Source organism: Cheilinus undulatus, linkage group 4 (genome assembly GCF_018320785.1).
Source record: "Cheilinus undulatus linkage group 4, ASM1832078v1, whole genome shotgun sequence".
In the NCBI taxonomy this organism is placed as follows: Eukaryota; Metazoa; Chordata; class Actinopteri; order Labriformes; family Labridae; genus Cheilinus; species Cheilinus undulatus.
The window spans coordinates 53,129,179-53,138,640 of NC_054868.1; positions in this window are offsets into that span (position 1 = coordinate 53,129,179).

The window sequence follows — 9,462 nt, forward strand, 5'->3', positions numbered from 1 at the left end:
TCTTCACATGACACACTCTTCACACCCTAAATGACAGGGTCCTGTTCTATGGTAATGAGGATGTGACCTTTTGACATCACTTCCCAGAGTTCACTGAACAACAGGGTTGACTGTGGTTTAGTGGATTGAGGGTTTGAGCCCCAGCTCCTGCAGTCACGTTGATGAGTCCTTGGACAAGACACTCAAACCCAAACTCTTAAATCTAATTTGTATAGACTTGGGGCTACACGGTGATGCAGGGCTTAGTGCTGTTGCCTCACAGCAAGAAGTTCCCTGGTTCACTTCCTGGTCAGGGCCTTTCTGTGCATGTTCTCCCCTTGCACGCGTGGGTTCTCTCCGGGTACTCTTACTTCCTCCCACCACCAACGACATGCTCGTTAGGTTAACTGGAGACTCTAAATTGGCTGTAGGTGTGAGTGTGAGCGTGCCTTCTTGTCTGTCTCTATATGTCAGCCCTGTGATTGACTGGTGACCAGTCCAGGGTGTACCCCACCTCTCGCCCAATGACAGCTGGAAACGCTATCTTAAAGTTCAGAATGAGGAAACACTGGAGGTTAGGCTAGAATCTTAAAAACAAAGTGACGGTATATGAAATAAAAAAAGAGTAAGAGGACACTAAAATAAGAATAAGAACAATAAAATATAGATCAATAAAACTGTATAAAATAAGTATAAAACACAAAAGAGGACTTGGTAAAGTTATGATGAGAGGATAAACTACTAAAAAGCAGTCCTAAAAATTAGGATATGAGATAAAACCTAAAAGAGACAAAATTAAGATGATAAACTAAAGTTTTGCTTAAAAGTGAGGATAAAAAGGTAGCTCTTAGTTTGCTTTTAAAAACAATAACATTAGGTGCACCCGTTAGTTCTTCAGGTAGGCTGTTCCACAGACGGGGGCCATAGAAATAAAAAGATGCCTCACTGTAAGTTTTAGTTCTGGTTTTGGGTACTGTTAACAAAGAACTTCCTGAAGACCTGAGGGCTCTACTGAACTCATAGGATATAATTGCCCCCTTGTGGCTGGCTGTGATAATTACAACTGATCTTGCTGTTAGAGTCTAACAGTTACATACATTTGAAAGACTAGAAAAGCACTCAATGAGCACCGACCTCTGCTGTTAGCCCTATCTCCCAAAAGTGAATTATCCTTTAAAAAATTTCTGGATCCAACCCCATGTGCCCCTCCGCCACAGCATTTACTGATTACTCCCTTCCCAGTGTGGTGGAAACACAGTAAGAGTAAGCGTTGGCTTTACTACAGGTGGCCTGTAGTGGTAGAAACATTGCCTGCTGGTGCCAACAGATGCACTGACAGTCTCACCCATGGTCTCACTGGACAACTGTAAGTCATGGCAGAGGGTGAATATTCCTCTATTCCTCCCAGCATTGTGAGTATTCTCGCTACAATTCGCTGTCTTTCTTTCTATTACGCTCCGATTCGTCTCCTCAACCAGGCGTGCGTCTTTCAAACTCTATCAACTTCAAAACTTTGAATGGAAATACAGCAAAAATGCTGCTGGGACTGAAGTTACTCATGTTCGCCATCTCCTGGTGTAAAGTAGTAACAGCGCAGAGCTCCGCCATAAGCCCTGTTTCCCAATAGTACAGAATCCTTAAAAAAATATTCCTGGATCCAGACGGTGATCCGGATCAGTCCCAAAATCTAATCAGTTCTTACTTATGCCATTTCTGACACTTCCTAAAAAAATTTCATCCAAATCCATCCACAGCTTTTTGAGGCTGTGGATTGGGGCCACAGAAAAAATTTTTTTAGACCAATTCTTTTTTTTGACTTGTGTGAAAAAAGTCAGAATTCTGAGATTAAAGTCAGAATTCTGACTTTTATTATAGCAAGTGAAAGAAAAAATTCATCTCAAATTTTTTTCAGAATCCGGTATTTAATCTCAGAATCCTGACTTTTGTCTTGGATTTCTGACTTAAATCTCAGAATTCTGACTTAAATCTCAGAATTCTGACTTTAGACGCAGAATTCTGACTTAAATCTCAGAATTCCGACTTTAATCTCAAAATTTTGACTTCAATCCTAGAATTCTGACTTAAATCTCAGAATTCTGACTTTAGACTCAGAATTCTGACTTAAATCTCAGAATTCTGACTTTAGACTCAGAATTCTGACTTTAGACTCAGAATTCTGACTTAAATCTCAGAATTCTGACTTAAATCTCAGAATTCTGACTTTAGATGCAGAATTCTGACTTAAATCTCAAAATTTTGACTTCAATCCTAGAATTATGACTTTCATCTTAGAATTCTGACTTTCATCTCACAAGTGAATTTTTTTTTTTTTTTTTTTTTTTTTTTAGTGGCCCTAATACTTTTCCGTATGTATGTGTGTGTGATATGGATGTGTTTGCGTGTGTGTGATAAAAGTTTGTGTGGATTAGCTTCTTGTAAGTACTGGCGCCTTTCTGATTTTTTTACATTGAGGCAGCAGTGTACACTGTCTGATGGTAATGTTTGCTAACATGAATGCTAACGTAGCTTACAGCAGGGCACCAGGCACCCAGGTGTCTGGTGATTACATCCCAGGTGTTGATTTTATCATGACAGACGTTGCTTTATTAATAATTACAGAAGTTACATTATTTTCTGATGATCAAATTCATTGTAAGTTTTTTTTCCTGAACATTTCTGAAAGCCATGAAATGTAGGCCTTGTTGAGGATCACTTAATAGCATACACATGCACAATAATGATCATCTGCTTTGTAAATGTTTAATTTGAATATGTGATATAAACACATCAAGCTATTATTACATTATTACCTTACATTTTAAAACAGCCTCAAAAAAAGAGAAGTGAAGAATATTGATTTTGTTTACATTATAAAGTTATCCTAAAGACAATATTTTCTAGACACACTTAACTTTCAATATTTTTAAGGCCCTAAGCCCTATAAAATAATAATTGAAATAAAACTCTTGTACCACTGTCTTTCCTGATTTAAATGTGGAAACTGGGGTAGATCATCTGATTTTTGTATGACTTGACTTGTGATTTGCTTGACTTATAGCAGGGACTCGACTTGACTTGCTTGGTTCTCACCACAGTGACTTGAGACTTGCTTGTGACCTGCACATGAGTGACTTACTCCCACCTCTGGTAACTCGCTCAATTTGTTAAATTAACATCTTGTGTTATCTTTACGATTTCAGACTTTTAAATTGTTGTTAATTTGTGTTTACTCAGACTTTCTTGGGAGTGGGTGGAGTTTGGGCAAATTATGTTATGTCTGTGTTCCCCCAGACCAGGGACATCATTGTGCGAGAGGCGGGGTACACCCTGGACTGGTCGCTGACATACAAAGACAGACAAGCAGGCACGCTCACTCTCACATCTACGGCCAATTCAGAGTGATCAATTAACCCAACAAGCATGTGTTTGGTGGTGGGAGTACCCAGAGAGAACCCACGCATGCACGGGGAGAACATGCAAGCTTCCCTGACCAGGGAAGCGAACTGTGAGGCAACAGCGCTAACCCCTGCACCACCGTGCAGCCTACTTCAGTTTTTCATTTGTAATACATTTACAAACATATTTAAGAGTACCAGTACTGTTAGCATCTCCACTATGAATGAAACTCCAGATCTTTTCATGTTTCTAACTGTAGTTCCATCTGTTCTCTGTGTTTTAGTGGTCCAGAGTCAGAATGACTGGGGAGTGACTTATTCACAAACTGAAGTCTGTGCCTTGGAAGGATCAACAGTGGAACTAAGCTGCAACTACACATATCCAAGTTCTGACTATTATAGAGTTACTGAATCATTGTGGTTTACTAAAGCACAGAATCATAAACCTGTTGATGTGAGAACAGACTCACAGTACACAGGACGTGTGACGTACAGTTGTGAAGGGAAACGCTGCACTCTGAGAATCACTAACGTAGAGAAGAGAGACTCAGCTACGTACAAGTTCAGATTCATAACAAACCAAGCTGGTGGCAGATTTATAGGTTACCCTGGAGTCATTTTGTCTCTCACGGGTAATGTGATTTTGATGTTAATTATTTAATGACAACAACAAAAAACAGCAGTTTTGTATATTTGTGTTTGTTGACTGTTGTGTAAAACAGGACTAAAGCATGATGTAACTGATGTGGCTCTGTGTGCCAGGATAAGGGGATTAAATTCACATTTCCCTCAGACTGTGTTGTGCAGACACTGACATCCCATCATACAGCTGGTGGACTGAGAGGGCAGATTTTACTCTGGTCCTGCATTTGTGTCTTATTGTTTGCATTTTATTGTTTTTGTTATTGTTTTTAATTTTTATTGTACAGCACTTTGGTCAGCATCTTGTTGTTTTTAAATGTGCTTTATTCATAAATTTGGATTGGAACTCATACAAAAAGATTAAAGAACAAAAAGGCTGGAAAATATAACACATAGAAGCAAAACTCATAATTAGACTTAGGCTGTTGTCAGAAATAAAGACCCAGGTGCTTTTTTTAATATTCACTGAACAAACACTTTATTTCTGCTTTTCAAGGTTACAAGGACACAGGTCCTTGGTGTGCTTGATTTTACTAATAAACATTAGAGCTGTTGCAATGATGTGTTTCTACATTCTTTCTTATTTTTAGCACTAATAACAGCAGTGTTTGTTTTCCTTGTATCTAGCTTTACAGGTGCAGGTGATGAAGATAACAACCCACCAGTCTCACACAGTGGTAGAGCTGAGATGTTACAGCAGCTGCAGTGAAGCGGATCATCTTTCATACGTCTGGTTGAGGAACGGACAGAAAGTTGCCCAGGAGAGTAAATCTACTACTAAAATCAGTTATTATCCTGAAGATGAGATCTACTGTGCTTTAGAAGGACATGAGAGATTTCCCTCTCCATCAGTGTGTGAGTTAAGTCGACTGTTTCATGGCAGAAACACACCTTCACACACACACTACAGCAAAATTGGACTTTAAACTAACTGAATGTAATCTGAAACACAAAAGATTAAAATTTAAATGCAGGGGAAGTATTTATGTAGCAAACATGATTTTACTATCGATAAAAGCAATTAAGAATAGCAAAAGAAAAAGTTATTTTCCAGTTTCTGCGTGTGTGTTTGACAGCCATTAGAGCTGTGGAGATGGTCACTAAATGTGTGATTCAACTGAAATGTGATATATCTCAAAAAGTGGTCATGGAAAAAATAAGATAAAACTATCATTTAGTCTTAACATAAACTTGATCAGGAAACAAGAGACCAAGAAAATAAGTCTCGTAATGACAGAAATGATAATGCAGAAGTGGTGAATATGAAGAAATATCAGATGATTTTAAGATAGAAGGAGGCTGGTAGTGGAGCAGGTATATAGACAGGAGGAGGTAGTCAGGTGTACTAAGGCTGTGGCTCAGGCTAAACAGGGACAGTGGATGAACTGGGAGAGTGTAGAGAAGAGGAAGCTGAGTTGGAGAAACCTATGGAGTATGGAGGACAGTAGGGTCAAATTCCTGTTAGGACCCGTCTATGATGTCCCACCATCACCCCAGAACCTAAAATGCTGGGTTGACAGGTCCCATCATGTCCTTTGTGCTCAGGACAGCAACTTTGAGGCTCATCTTGACAGGATGTCGGATCAGTTTGTCACAGGGTAGATACACATGGAGACATGACAGGGATTTGAAAAGTCTAGCAGCAGGAATTGAAAACAGAAGGTGACAGGTGAATGCAGGATGTAATCAGGGAGAGAGGACAGGTGTTTTAGTTTGTTTGGGAGGGAGAGGAAGTTAAAGGAGGCAGATTTTTAGGTAGGAACCAGTCAGGCCAGTTTAAGAGTGCTAAGGACTGGAAGATGCAGGTAGATTTGGGAGGAAAAATTATGCCACCGGAGATAGTTTGAGGCCTGACACAGTGCTATGGTCTGCCAGTCAGCATATAGTTTACTCTACAGAGCAGTTCATTGGGAGGATTCTGTGGAGGAAGCTCAGGAGGAAAAACTATAGATGAGCAGATTTAGGAGCAGAAGCTGACAGAGGAGGGAAAGTTAGGACTCGTCCAGTAGAAGTGGGATGTAGAGGGTTTGTTGCAAGATCAGCTGTTTCATTATTTAGAGAGCTGGGAGTGCAGGGACAGAGTTTGTGAAAGGCAATTAAAGAGATGTTGGATGACGCAGTTAACCCTTTAACACACGAGTTTCTGGACTCTTTTCTTATTTTAACCATAAAAGGCCCAGAAAATGTCCTGTGAGTACGTGCTTTTGCCCATTTTTCCACAATACTTAGAACTTTTAATATATGGCAGTTATTTACATTTTACTGCATGTTGGGACTTCTGGTTTGTAGACGAGACCGTAGACAGCTAAAATGAAGAGCTCCAAGCCGAATAAGTTAACAAAACCCGTATAATCATAACTCGACGACGGAAAAATAATTAACATGGATAAAACACATTTTACTGCATGTTAAGAGTGTTTTAACAGTTTAAAATGGAAAAACACAAAAAACAGGGGAAGTTTATGCTAGAATCTTAGTGAGAAAAGGGGAAATTACAGTAAAAACCACACACTGGCTGTGAAGCACCCGTTTCTCAGCTTTCAGAAACTATTTGAATTTTTCCGATAACACAAACAGTCATGCAATTATGGTCATGCAAAGTGTGCTTCAACAGCACGTCACGGGTGTAAAAGGGTTAACCCAGTCAGTGTGGTTTCTTGCGACCCATCGGTCTGCACAGTTGACTTGACAAGACAAATAGTAATAGATGAGGGATTCCTTCACTGAGCACTATTCCTTTTGTAGGGTCCAAGTATCTTGAATTTACTCAGAAGAGACTTTGCTGTTATGACTTAATATGAAATAGACATTTCTACCTCCTTAGTAAGCATCATAAAGCTGTGACAAAAATACTGACCACAAAACAACAAACATGACTGCTGAGTGACACACGTCAGTTTCTTCCTCAGATGCTCCCAAAGTTCCCTCTGTAGTTTTGAACTCCACTGGTGAGATAGTGGAGAGCTCCTCTGTGACACTGACCTGCAGCACTGATGCTAACCCAGCCGCTAATATCACCTGGTTCAAGAGGAACGGACGCCAAGACTTTGAACCTTTCAGCAGTGAACAACAGCTCATCTTCAGCTCCATCCAGTCCTCTGATGCAGGAGAGTATAGGTGTAGAGCAGAGAACAGTCTGGGGTGGAGAACATCTGCACACATCATTATTGATGGACAATGTGAGTATCTTTTCTGTCTTTATCAAAAGAAAAAAAAACATTTACCAGCTTTCCTCAGCTATCATTCACAGGTAGCTGCAATTCACTAAAGTAAAACTGAGGAGTTTTCTTTGTAGCATTTGGAACAACATTTAAACTATTGAATATCAGTTTGACAACAGTCAGTATCTAAAATGCTGCTGCTCATGGTTATTCATACTTTGTGATTGAACTACCATAGCTGTGGTGGTATGAAACCTTAACCCTGCCAACACATCTTCTCCAGACAGTGGCAGTCCTAGACCTATTTTCTTAGGGGGGACTGGCTGGGGCCAGTTGTGTAGTTGAGGGGGAACATGAAATGAAAGTTGTATTATGGGATCTGTCTTTTCATTGTTGTTTTTATTGTCATTTGCCATTTCACCTTTCATTATGGGTTTTGTTTTTAATTAACCCATGTTTATTTTTGATTCTTATTTATTAGTTTTGTTTATTTTTATGTTATTTTCCCAGAAAATGTTTGTACAGGAGAGTTAAATAAGTAAATGAAGCAAACTAAAGTTATCTGAGAAGATAAACTTTAATGAAGTGAAAGAAAATGACCCTAATGAGCCTACAAGTGTCATAACTGTTTACACCGCGTTCCAGATTATTATAGAAATGATATTTTCTCTGATTTTCCCAAACAGTCGATGCAAATGACAGTCAGTATAATTTCAAGTCATCAACTGTTAGAGCGTAATTCTATCTTTAATGAACAAACCTCCCAATAAAAAATAAGTTGTTTCAGAAATAACAAAATGCACTGTTACACATTATTATGCACAAAAGATTTTAAAACATTTTATAGGTTGTAAAGAACTTTAAATGGTCATTTGCTGAATTTGCAGCATTAGGAGGTCATATTTACTGAAATCAAAGCTATTTCAATCAAAAACATCTTACCAGGCCAAGTTCCATGTTAACATAGGAGCCCTTCTTTGATATCACCTTCACTATTCTTGCATCCATTGAACTTGTGAGTTTTTGGAGAGTTTCTGCTTAAATTTCTTTGCAGGATGTCAGAATATCCTCCCAGAGCTGCTGTTTTGATGTGAACTGCCTCCCACCCTCATAGATCTTTAGCTTGAGGATGCTGCAAAGGTTCTCAACAGGGTTGAGGTCAGGGGAGGATGGGGGCCACACCATGAGTTTCTCTCCTTTTATGCCCATAGCAGCCAATGACACAGAGGGATTCTTTGCAGCATGAGATGGTGCATTGTCATGCATGAAGATCATTTTGCTACAGAAGGCACGGTTCTTCTTTTTGTACCATGGAAGAAAGTGGTCAGTCAGAAATTTCAGCCGTTTCTGCTTGTGAGCATTGGTTAGGGGGGGCTGAATAGTAGGTTTATACATGACTGCAAGCCTCTGGAGGATCCTACACCTTGAGGTTGGTGGGACTCCAGAGGCACCAGCAGCTTCAAATACCTGTTTGCTGTTTTGTAATGGCATTTAAGCAGCTGCTCTCTTAATCTGATGAATTTGTCTGTCAGAAACCTTCCTCATTATGCCTTTATCTGCAGGAACCCGTCCGTGCTCTGAATCAGCCACAAATTTATTCACAGTACGATGATCAGGCTTAATTTTTCCTGAAATATCTCATGTTTTCATACTTTGTTCAAGGCATTGCTCTATTTGAGGCTTTTCAGCAGCAGAGATCCTTTTTCTTTCCCATATTGCTGAAACCTGTGGCCTGCTTAATAATTCGGAACGTCCTTCTTAAGTAGTTTTCCTTTAACTGGGCTCACCTGGCAACTAATGATCACAGGTGTCTGAGATTGATTTCAGTGATCCAAAGAGCCCTGAGACACAAAACCATCCATGAGTTTAACTGAAAAACAAAAAATTGAATGTTAATGACACTAAAATACAATTTGCTTTGTAATTAGGAAGGCGGTGTAAATGTCCTATGCAGCCTGTAATGTTTTTTTCTGATCAGATTAGGTGGAGGAAAAGTGCACGGACTGTAAAAAATACACACCACTTTAAATTACCGAGATGGAGAGGATCAGTAGCTTATTACCTGTGGACCTCTGTGTGTGCTGATATATGGACAATGATTTTCCCTGGGATTTTTATATTTACATACACATATTGTGGATTGCACAGGATCAAAAACACAGATGTCCTTCATGATTACTACAAATTCCCAGAGGTAACCCTGAGAAAATAAAACATACATCTAATAAACATAGAATAAAGCCACTTGGCTGTAAAGTTTGTGTTGATGAACAACAAATAGAAGG